Source organism: Pleurodeles waltl, chromosome 5 (genome assembly GCF_031143425.1).
Source record: "Pleurodeles waltl isolate 20211129_DDA chromosome 5, aPleWal1.hap1.20221129, whole genome shotgun sequence".
Taxonomy (NCBI): Eukaryota; Metazoa; Chordata; class Amphibia; order Caudata; family Salamandridae; genus Pleurodeles; species Pleurodeles waltl.
In genome coordinates this window covers 1272712565-1272725890 of record NC_090444.1, presented here as the reverse complement: position 1 = coordinate 1272725890, position 13326 = coordinate 1272712565, and positions in this window count along the sequence as shown.

The following is a 13326-nucleotide window of genomic DNA, read 5'->3' as shown; positions in this document are numbered from 1 at the left end:
ACGTTAGGTACCCTCCATTGCTTACATACTGTCCCTGAGGCCACTAGTTGATTCCATTTTGATACTGTCTGATTAATGTGTTGAAATGTGTATTACTATTCAGTTTATCTTCCAAGTTGTCTCCTCAGTTTTATCCAATATTGCTTTTATGTGTAGTTATCATTACTATCGTTGTGGTTTGTTCATTCTCTCTTGTTAACTAATTATTGTGCAGTCAGGTGGCTTAAAGCAGGACACTGCATTCACCGAATGTCTGAGCATCGACATAGCCTGCTCTGCGCTGTGTTTCTGTGGATGAGATCACCCGGCTGGATCACAGTGCACTCACCGAAGGTCTGAGCATCGACACAGCCTGGACTGCGCTGTGTTTCTGTGGATGTGATCATCCGGCTAGATCACACTGCGCTCACCAAAGGTCTTAGCATTGACATAGCCTGGACTGCGCTGTGTTTCTGTGGATGTGATCACCCGGCTGGATCACACTGTGCTCACTAAAGGTCTGAGCATCGACATAGCCTGGACAGCGCTGTGTTTCTGTGGATGATATCACCCTGCTGGACCACACTGCGCTCACCAAAGGTCTTAGCATTGACATAGCCTGGACTGCGCTGTGTTTCTGTGGATGTGATCACCCGGCTGGATCACACTGTGTTCACCACAGGTCTGAGCATGGACACAGCCTGGACTGTGCTGTGTTTCTGTGGATGTGATCATCCGGCTGGATCACACTGTGCTTACCGAATGTCTGAGCATCTGTATAACCTGGGCTGCGCTGTGTTTTCCGTGGATGAGATCACCTAGCTGGATCACGCTGCGCTCACTGAAGGTCTGAGCATGGACATAGACTGAACTGTGCTGTGTTTCTGTGGATATGATCACCCGGTAGGGCGATCTGCGACTAACATGAATGATAAGACAGGCGGGGCAGCTGTTGCACTCTGGAGTTCTGAATTTGTCAGAATACGTCAGACCCGGACTCCTTCATACACAGAGCTAGCTTCATGAGTTAGTGGATAGCAGTGTGGTCGAACGTCAGAAACTGTCCTTTTTTACAATGGTGGCTTGATCAGAGGACACTGTTTAAGGTTCACAATCCAACCTGGACCTTTTTCTTGTGATGTTAGTTTCTATTTTAATTACATATAAAGGAGGAATTAATCAGAGAGCCTTCTTTCTCTTATTTCTGATTGTGTTCACTGCCTTGCTGTTACTATGCTCGCCTCTGATATTTCCTCATTTGTAGCTGGATTTCCCTTAGAATTTTCTTAAGAATTTCTTGCTTGGCTCTTCTTCTTCTGTTACCTCTACGAGTGCTTGGTGCCTAGCTATTTACTTCTAAGCTGGTTAGAACATGGATGTTGCCCTTTGTGGACCTTTCGGAAAAGGGTAAAATATCAGAACTAAAATGAAGGTTTCCCAATTAATCATAGAACAATCCACTATCTAGGAACACACCTACAGACAGACCTTTTGAAGTTTGGGACTAAAGGAATGGTTATCATTAAAGCGGTGTATAAAAGGGAAGCAATGGTCCTAAAAGACACAAGTGACTATGGAAAAAAAGACCTGATATGCAGTTCCTATTTTTGGTTGCATCTTCTGATATCATGAGAGCCACAAACCGAGAAAGAGAGTCACAGTACTGTAGCATTGTTTCTTTTGTGTGCCACAAAGAATCCACAAATCTCAAAGCATAAAGAAGAGAAAGGTGACATTTGACTCATTAACCAATCCACCCTATCTAAAAAAAAAAAAAAACAGTTCTATAGTCTCGTAAAAAAACATGGAGACCACTCTTTAGAGGACAACTTTCTCTTTTTTCTTCTTTGGGTTAGACAAGGGAGCTTCAGAAGTGAATAGTATGACATCCCAGTAGAACAAACAAAGCCAGGAAGCATCAGAAACAAGTGAAGGACAAGTATCTGCTAAGAGGCTGCAAGATGATGATTTTGTGGAGGAGGCAAAAACATCACAGACTGGTGATGCACATTACCAAGAAAGAGAATCTCTGATGTTGAAATATTTCCACAATCCACAGCAGAGAAGAGATGGAATGCCCAAAAGATTCTGTACACTTTATGTGACCAGGTCCTGCAGTGCAGATATCCAGGGATGTACTCAGTTGCCACCTTTGGCATGATAAAATACCTCAGAGCCAAGCACCTGAATTTATACTCCTGATCGGAAATTCAGAGACAAAACGTGGAAGGAAGGGGAGAAGGAAACCCTGCTATCAGAAGTCTTTCAATCAGCATAAGAAGAAGAAGACATATTATTGCAGATGTTCTCTGATTACAGCAATCAATACTAGAAGATGATTTATTCTGGGGAAATTAACATTAATGTCATCTCACAGTAAATGAACTAACACTTGAAAAAGTACCACAAGTAGTTCTCACCACGTTTAAGAAAGTGACTGAGTTCCAAAAGATATTTTAAGAAAAGTGTTTGCAAAAACAGATTGACACAAATGTGTTAAAAAATGTTTAACATTTAAAAACACTGAAAAAAATAGGAATTGCCTTCCAGAGGTGTGTTGGAGGCAGGCAGGGCTTACCTGGAGGCCAGCCCCTGGAACATTTACAGTTGCAGGTGGGTGAAGGACAGAAGATGTTGTCTGTCCATTGCAGGCTAGATATCAACCACCACAACACATGGCCAATGGCCATGTGCAGCAGGGGTTAGAAAGTAAGTACATTTTAAAATAAACAATACAATTCACTGAAAAATGCAGTTTTAAAACTGTGTTATGGTTCTTTCACAAACACAACAAATCAGTGGAATTCACCATAACCCCAAGACACCCCTTTGGGCTGCATATGACATCACAAATGACACCATTGATGAAATCGCTAGTGATCTCTCATTTAGGAAAGGGGTTCCATATTGTCTTTTTTTTCTGAAACATCTGTGTTAACTAATATTTACTAGGGCCATTTTGAGTCCAATCCTATCACTTTATTTGATATTGAATAATTTTTGTAGCACAAAATGTATTGACTGGTTAAATGCACTGGGGCGAAATGCACAGCATAACATAAACAAGTATTGAAAGAAGTATAGGTATAAATCGCTCTTTGTTGAAAGTTCTGTCTCAAAAACTTGTGTTGATTTGTGATGTGTTTCTTGTTTTTTCTGAAAAAAATAAAAATTGGTAATTAAATGATGATGAGCATTAAAAAATACTGTATGTTTAAATAATGGATTGATCCATGGTTGATTTCTGGAACCTTTCTTTAACTCTTTATTATTCTTCATTTTCAATCAAGATTTACAAGATTACTAAAGAAATGTTTTACCTGGTAATTTTCTCCTAATTGGAACCCTCTTTAGCAGACACTTGACAACTTATTTATATATCTAAGTGCATGGTGGCACCATGCAACTGGGAGGAATTGTCCTTTCATTGGGCAAGCAAGAAGAAATGTTGACAGAACTTCTCCGCATCACATCCTTAACCGTTTCATGGTACACCATTATGGACTAGATCCCATAACTACCAAGCTGTCTGGCTGAGATAATTTCACCATGGCATCCACCTTGCCCATAATAAGAAGAGTGTTTTCTTGGGTTTCACTTCTGACATATTGTGTAAGGATGGGCAGTGAACTCTGTTAGCTGAGTTTTTACCACTCTGCTTAGAGCGTAGAGTTCCGAAAAACTCCACACAGCAGAGTTTTTTTCTCATTTCAGCTTGCAAATGTTAAGTTGGCGATCGCGAGTGAGGAAAATCTTATTCAGACCACCTCCTGCCTAGATTTCTCAACATGTGCTGTTGCGGATGATCGCTACTGCTCGCATTGAGAAACGTCCGGTCACATTGAGGAAGGTGCCGCTGGAGTAGAAAATCTGCTAGAGTGACAGTAAAGAAGCAGGGCCCTCTTGCGCTGCATGTGGTGCCGTTCGCATGGACAAACACCTGGTGCTAAAAATCAGCACGAACGGCGTGACCTAACGCACTCTACCTCTTGCAGAACCCTGTGTAACTGGTGGAGTTTTTGGTCGCTTCACTGAGTTCCACATAGTATAACTCCGCAAACTCCACGAGACCTAATATTGTGTTTGTGCCTACTACTTATCTTCTCTTACATAGACACTCATCCTTTCTGTCCCTGATAGATAGTGATCTAGCTGCTGACCTAACACTTCTCTGCATAACATATAGTGCCTGTAACCATTTAAATCATGGTGCTGACCCAGAGCCCATTGGATATGGACAGAGAGGGAATTTGTGTTCAATACCCTTGCTCACTCAGATCATGCAATGTTCAAAAGACATTCTCTGCTACCAGAGTCTGCTGAGTAGGGTCAAGTTTGACAATGGGCTCAGCACTTGTACTTAGAACAGGGCCTGACTGAAGGCCAGTCCCTGTGCCCAGAACCTGCAGGACAGAGTCTTAGACTGAATCCAGGAGCTCTGGGAACATTGTGCTAGAGTGACTTCAGGGCTGGCATCCATGATGTATAAGATAATGCTATGTATTATATTATGTATTTGGTCCCAACCAGTTGAATTGGGAGACGTTATAATTGCAAAGTTAAGCATTACTGGTGAATGTGACTGTATTTTATTTTCTGTATGGTGTCCTTAACATATTTGAATCTGCAAATTATTCCACATCTATTTTCTTACAGTGAGAATACAGCCTCATCTCTGTATGTTAACTATGCACGTATACAACTAGGTGCTGAAATGTATCCTGCATCATTTCAGCCACTGCTCATTTCTTTAAGAATATGCACTTCTTGTGAACACAGTGTTTTGTATGTACAGAAATGTCATCTCTATGACACTCAAGAAAGTGCACCAATGATACTAATGAAGCCACAGTTTTTCTAACCAAAATCTGCCTTATTACAGAGAACATATCATTTTAATTTGGTTAATAATCATGTTTTCACCTGACCTTTCTCAGAAGTACAGTGTATTTTATAGTACAGTATTTTGTTGTATGACCACCTCTACTGTCCTTTAACAAGGTTTATGGTGAATGTACACACATGCACACACATATACCCACACACACATACACACACATATATTTACCAACATACACATGTCTATACAACTATATATTAAAGAAGCATAATAGCACATATGTAGTTGTGATGGTGTCAGACTTTGCATGCTATGTTATGTTGCTGGTATGTGTCTAATACACACTCTGCCACTAGCAAGGACTTGTAGCAGACCTGGCTTCCTGGAGCTACATGGATACACAATTCTGGTCTTGATATCACACACCAAAGACAGAATCATTCTGTAATGAGACATTCTGGGATTTGTACGCTGATTCATCTCTAGTTAGTTCCCAGTGTCATGCATAAAGTGTTGCTGGTGATTGAGAGGTCTGCAGATGGTGCTTTCCTGTTGATTTCTCATCTCTTACATGGGTAACTTTATTATGACATGTTAGTTATATTCACAGTAAGGCAGGTCCATCAATTTTAAAGGTGGCTTGAGTGTCGACCCAAAAATATATCTACTAACATTTAGAACATGAATTATAGTTCCTGCCATGGACAGAAACTGTGCATTCTTTGAAAAGTCCAAATTTCATCTCATTTCTCAGTGCTAAAAATGGCCATTTTGATCAGGGGATCATGCTCCCAAAAGTTTCCACCAGTTAATAATCTCAGATTGTGCAAGCTTAGTTGGGTCATGCTTAAAAACCTAGCCAGACCAACAACTTGTGTATGCCACGGTGAGACGTAAAATGGTTGGCAGACTCCTGCCTTTACAGAACAACATATATAATTCCTTACTCATATCATTTAACTGAAGCATATGACCGATACTAGTCAAACATTTGAAATCACATAGACCTTTTGCAGTACTGTATGTGAATAGGGTGGAATCCTGCTCCTCCCCTCAAATTTTCTTCTTGGACCTATTCACTTTCACTTTAGTATACAATAACATATCCTTAGTTAAGACACTCTTGCAGTAAGGTTTCTGTTGCCCATTTTTCTTCCCCTATGGAAATCACTGCCTGATGCTTTCTGGACTGTGAGTGATTATCTCACTTGGGTTCCCATCAGCTTCTCGTCTGCATTCCAAGTAATTCCTAAATAGTTGCTATTGTATGACCGTGAGTATGAGAAAATTGTGGTGAGACCTACTGAATAACTGTGCCTCGATACTGCTCCTTTAAAATTCAATTTCTGATTTGCTATACCTCTTTGCTAGTACTGTTATATTTTTTTATGTTGCTTAAAGTTCTTTTTATCTGTTCGGATTTCCTTGTTGGACAGTAACAGCTCGCACTTTGTATTCTTGTTTAGCTAGTTTGTTGGTTAAATTAACTTGGGAGCATATTTACTTTCACCCATTTTCTCAGCTTCACCCCTTTTGTTTTCCTTGGGACTATTGCTGCCTGTACCTGCATGCAGTTTGGATGACCCTGTTCTTTGGGCTCCGATTGGTTGACGTGCTCGCTCTTCTATGTCCCTAGTTACGGTTGCAGGCTGGGTACCATGTGAGAATGCCACACACAAGTAAAGTAAGGTTTTTCACCCTTACCAGCCCACACCAAGAAGCCATCTATGCTGCCCATTCTTCCCATCAAACATCTAATAACTGGGAGGACTTCTTTTCGTTTTATTCTTGAACTCAAGGCTCAATCCTAACATGCTTACTTCTTTTTCTGGCTGAAATTTCCAATTATGTCACTCATTCCTCTAAGAGCGATAAAACTACATTCTGCTCCCAAAATCTATGTCAAGGTCCTTACCATCTCCAATAAATATGTCAAAGGCAGCATCATTAATATGAGATCCATAGGTAAAATCTCATTAAGAATCGTATTATTTCCGTTGGCCTCCATTAACTATTAATGGCTGAACCTAGGCTCACGACTTGAAGCTGGAGAGGACCCAGCATGAAAGAAAGATGTAGGTTAGTAGTGCAGGCAGAGAACTACTCGTAAACCGTAGCCCTCCCAGACGTTAAGCGCCCTTAAATTCATGTACAAATAAATAACTCGGGGAACATAGAATCACATGCAAAACAAGGAACTCGTGCAACAGAGACAGAATATTCTCTATTAAACAATTATGCTATGTTTGTATAAGTAGAAAATTGGGTTCATTTGTTCTCAGAATGGAGATCAGGGCAACAGCAGTAATCGTATAGTCTAATTTATTTTGAGGAGTTATTCCACTCAAACAGGCATAACCTTGACAATAAACACTTTTCAGAAAAAATAGTACATTTCATCTAGACAAAAAATGCAATTGAAAATGTTAACTCAAATACATACAAATAAACGAAGATAAAGAGAGATAAAGAGAAAAAATACTTGTACTTGTTCACAGTCATTATAGTCTGTGGAATCTCATATTTACATAATTATGGTGTACAGTGGCAAAAAGGTGTACTTTGCTCAGTGAAGGGGAGCAAGTACTGTAGGCGGCGAACACGCGTTGTTAAATACACATTTCTGGGTTGTTGACAAAAATGAATGAGGAATACATGAGTGTTCCTGCTGTACAAATAACTGTGTGTTCGATCTTGTTTTCTCTACTTGCCAATGTTTCATCCCTCCATAACTTCTGTAACATCATCGAGACATGCAACATGTATGAGGTGGTGCAAGGCACCGTTAACTTCTAGTCCAGCTTAGATCCTCTTGCGAAAGTATTTCAATGCCCTTTTGTTGGATAAATCCGCTTGCAGGCCCCCTTGCTGTTTCACAAAGGTAGACTGCAGATTGAGCCCAACAACATCTAGATTCACTCTGTTCTGCATCCTCGCCGTCTCTGAGCATACTAAGCAGACTATCCTCACTGACTGGAGGAAGAGAAGCGGGTAGTTTTTGCTGGAAAGGAGGCCTCAACATTTCATGGAGTTTTTCTGAGACAGGAGTTACCACCTCGCACCTAAGCCCATATTTATAATTCTTTAGCGCCGCAACTGCATCATTTTTTGACGCAAAAGCGTCGCAAACTTGCAAAATACAATTGTATTTTGTACGTTTGCGCCGTTTTTGCGTCAAAAAGCGGCACAAATGCGGTGCTAAAAAAGTATAAATATGGTCTTAGGGACATATTTATACTCCATCTGCGCCGAATGTGCGTCAAAAATTTTGACGCACAATCGGCGCAAACCGTGCACCATATTTAAACTTTGACGCTTCGAGCCCGCGGACGTCAAAATCCCGCAGTGTGCATCATTTTCTGGATGTGGGAAAGCGCCTTGCGTTAATGATATGAAAGGTAGGCGTTCCGTCCAAAAAATGACACAAACACCCGTGTGCCGTATTTAAGCTACTACCCAAAAATCCCGTACGGCCGGGAGTCGGAAAATGACTCACAGCCCGATTTGCGTAAAAAATTAACACCTGTGCCAGGCAGGCGTTAAAATGGGGCAAACACACCTGTATTTAATGAAACCACACAGAAGCAGCAGCAGAGCAGCAAAAGGAAGACATGGAGGTGCTTCTCATCCAGCGTGCACGCAGACCACAGGAACAACAGCAGCAGCTTCCACAACACCAGCAGAGACCCCAAAGGCAACGCAGAAGGCAGGAGAGGATATTCCGCACCAGGGCAACCCTTCATGGCCTCAGGGAACATGACATCATCCAGAGGTACAGGTTGAACTGGCAAGCCATTCAGCAGCTGCTGCGCAACATTGAGCCACAGTTGGCACCCAGCTTGCAGACACCCTGCACCATCCCACCAGAAACCAAGCTGCTAGCTGTACTACACATGTTGGCAAGTGGCTCCTTTCAAACCACTGGCACCCTGGTTGCCGGGATCTCACAGCCATCATTCTCCGCCTTCCTGCCCAAGGTACTGGATGCCATCATCACACTCACACCCCGCCACATCTGCTTCCCAAACACACAGCAGAAGCAGCAGGAGACCAAACAGGGGTTTTATCTCATTAATGGATTTCCACACGTCCTTGGTGCAATTGACTGCACACATGTACGCCTTGTGCTACCTGCTGCAACTGAACATCTATACCGCAACAGGAAGCACACACACTCTAATGTGCAGGCCATTGTGGATCACCAGGGATTGATCACCAACATCGTGGCAAAGTATCCTGGGAGTGTTCATGATTCATTCATCTTCCTTCACTGTACCATCAATCAACACTTCTAGGATGGACGATATGGAAATGGACTACTTGTTGGTAAGTACAGAAACCTACTTATTTACACACTGCACAGCAACCCTCTAGGACAAACAACACATACACCACGACAGCGACATGTGAACAAGAACACATAGGGACAAAGTACAGTTCCAAATAAAAACTGATGCCACTCCACAGACACAAGGGGAAAATGTAAACAACACACTGACAAACACAGGGTGCCAACTGGCATTACATCTGTGAAGATAAAACTCCATCAATAACACCCAAACAAACACCCTTCCAGCAAATACGACCTGTGTAAGGGGTGTGGAATGTAATTTGCTGCAGGTCAAACACCAAGACTCACATAGCATTATGATGACTACAATAAAGGTCACATGCAATCATTGAGGCCATTCCAATATCTCACATCACTCATGCACTCACATTGCCCACTACCAAGAGTCAAGTGGGTTGAACGAAGAACACATCTTGATGGTACTATATGGAAGGTGCACATTCCTACACATATGCATTGTGACAAATTAACGCACACACAACAGATGTACTGCCATACGGACCTGCTGAAACTCAAACCGACAACCTCACAACCAAGGTAGCCAGCTGAACTAGACCATGTGCAGTAGTCTAGGTAGACGTTACAACCTGAGTCAACTTGCCAAGGGCAGAGAAATAGGTCTGCAGTGATCTTTTCACACATGTGAAATTAGTGTACAGTCAAATGTTAAGACGTCAATGATCACAACGTACGGAGAAGTTTGGCTAATTGTCACCTTGCCTAATGTAAGCGTCTCACTGATGTTTAAATTAATCCATTGCATATGTCAAAAGGTATGGGATGTCCAGGGTACATAGATGCAAACGTGTTATCACCACTGTCGAATTGATTCTGTGTATGGAACTATCATCTCACCCCCAGTGAAGACACAGGGACACCTGTATCACAAGTCACAATGCTAGGGAGTACACAGTGTACTGCAACTCGCAAGATATACTGCTGACAACCGGTCAGCAGCCAAACACTCGTTCAGCCAGGGAAACAACCCAATGCTGATGGTACATCCTAGAAGCCTAGGAATCAACACAATAACACAAACAGAAATGAGTCACAGACAACAAAAGAGAACTACTGCCATGCAAGGTGATATTGATGGGGCAAGCTACATCAACATGATCTCAATCATTTTCTCTTTCAGCTGATCAGGGTTATGGGATCCAGCCATGGAATATGACACCATTTTGCAACCCAAGCACTGCATCAGAGCATGCCTACAATGAGGCACATAGGAGGACACGCACCATAGTCGAGAGGACCTTTGGCATCCTGAAGTCGAGATTCAGGTGCCTCGAAATCACTGGTGGCAGCCTCCTACACTCACCAGAAATGGTCTGTAAGATCATTTTAACCTGTGCCATCCTGCACAACATTTGTGTACGAAGGAACATTCCCCTATTAGAACCAGAGCCACAAATGCCTGAAGAGGAGGAAGAGGAGGATGCTGGCCATCAACATGAGGGGGACCAACCCAAGAGAGCTGCAGGATTGCATAGGCGCCAACATATTGTCAACAATTTCTTTTGAATCAACTCACCATCACCACTTTATTAACATATGTAAATAATCAACTATAATAATCACCATATCATGGTCTGGGTAATCATTTTTGCTCATCTTTATCTCTAACTATGGAATAAGAGTGTAGCCTCATGGAGCATTGCTGATACACCGATCAGGACACAGAAATTTCCAAAGCAATTGTGATGCGTATTATTCAACAGTCACATTCACACACACTGTAAATGACATATATCCTGTACATTTCACCTTTGAAGGGCAATAGCAGAGGACCACACCTACTTCACACATACATGTTGGCAACATGATTCTTTGCAGCATATGGCACACAACTAAGACACCATCAGTCAATGATGGAACAAAATGCATCATACATGAGGCAGGGGATGTGCAATTGCAACAGTAACATTAATGTTTGGCCACACCCTTGACAGCAGTAACTGTTACATCACCTATCTTTGCAAGGACCATGTGTGACTAGAATTCCATATAAGCAGAACATAGAGAGCACAAGTGCCACACCTCTGACAAGCATTGCACACATGACATTCCATGTACATGTCAGCCCATGTCCTAAGTCCTGACACACCCATGTTCCCGGTCTCACCCCACCCGTCTTAAGAGGTCCCTGGAATGGTAATATGTGTTCCCAGATATTCCCTCCTCTCCACACACGCAGACTAACAATAATAATCCAGTGTGCTTCACCTTTTAGTATGGTATGCCATAGTCATTGTACATCTGTCTGCATGGACGTCAGGTTAAATAAAGCACTGGCTTGTAGTCTCTAAGCCCTGTTCTCACCTGTAGATTGCTTCCCATGTGAAAGGTACTGTTGGCCATTTAAACTCAAATCTCACCTACAGGACTTGTGAAAAACTGATGCAGCACACACCTGTGAGCAACTCCATGCAGACCAATCATTTGAAAATGCACTGCCCATGCAGATGCTTGGAACAGCATAGAAGCTGCCATTTTATTGATTACACTGTTATGCATTGCCAGAAAAATAAGCTGTGTAACAAAGCCCTTGGGTTTATGTGTCACCTTCCAAAACACAGGACAAACACAGTTTTCTATGTCAACTGTATAGGTCTTCCTCCGACCAGTCTTAGTCAGACCACTGAGTATGTACCTTGTGAAATTGCTGGATCCTGATTGACCCTGCATCCTGTTAGCCTGACTGGCACCTGTCTGTGCGTTACCCTAAAGGTTCCTTGTAGCTACATATGTATCATAGTTGTTTTCCCAACCCTCACATTCCTCTGGGGGTATTTTGTCAGGTGGTTCTTCAATCTATACTCAAATACGTTATATAGCATAATCTGCTTATTTATCGTACTATAATTGGGAACTTGTCTCCAAATACCCAAATCATGGCCTATCCCTTGTCTGGGTCTCATATATGCATGAGTGACAAAGTGTGACAGTCTACCATGGCTGTATGCAGGGATTGAGTATGGTGCCTCCAGGAGAACCAGCAACGTCAGATAATGTGCATGAAAAGTCCACACATGTTAGGACCCTGACAGTTCACACGCTGATTCACATTGATCACAACATATTGATGGACCGTGCGTGGTGAATAGCTGCAAGATTAATCAACATAGAGGCTATGATGTTCCCAGATGCAGTGGGAACTTTACAAGCCAACCTGTGTAAAAATGTTGTAATGACACCTGCCGGTACAAGACTCCTGAGATATGATCTTACTCAGCACACCAAGGTTGCCCTGTTGACAGTCTCATAACACGTCTGCAGTGACAGGGTAGGACCATCCCCATGTGGGTACTCAAATCCTCATTGGCTTTACTTTCATTGATCTCAGAAGAGTACTCAGTAGATACACGAATAGCCGCCACTGACTCATGACTAGACCTGGACGTAACTGTGACAACATAGAGCCCCAAAAATATACAGGATGAACATTGGCCCACACACATGAACCAGACACCTCTGTGCAATTGATCACTGGAAATATGTGGCCACGTGCTGCTTGGTCTGCTGGTCCGCCACTGCCACAGGAGAGCTGTGGCTCTGTCATATGACCTAAACTGTGGCGTGACATTACAAATGTGGTTCATCTTTGACTCTCCGTGTCAATAACACAGTACCCACTTAGCATGTACATGTGCCTGACTCATGGTGGGTTCACCAACAAGTGCCTAGGAAGCAGTATCCAAAATTCCAGGACATGTGATGGCCAATTTTTGGACCATTGACATGAACAACCATCTGCTACCTATCAGGTGCATGCTTTGGCATTTGTGGTGTTTATGTTACCCAAAAACTAGAAAGTGCACACAGCAGTTGTTGCTACATGTATGACTAACACATGCCCTCTCTCATTTCTACACTGACTTGCATCTGAGGGTTGGACACATTGACTCCACATGCATACAAGCATATTTGCAATAATGCATCTTGTGATGCTCACACAGTGGGTCAACAACAATATTAGTAGCCAATGCACACACATTGAGCCATAGGCTTGAGGTATTGTACTTATGTGCGTCACCTTGCTACCCTCTCCTGACACCAAGCATGCCCAATTTGTGCAATACATATATGTAGGTCACACGTTTGGCCAGCTATTGCGTCAGTCAAGAGTGAAAATCCTGTACATGAAGTAGCAGAA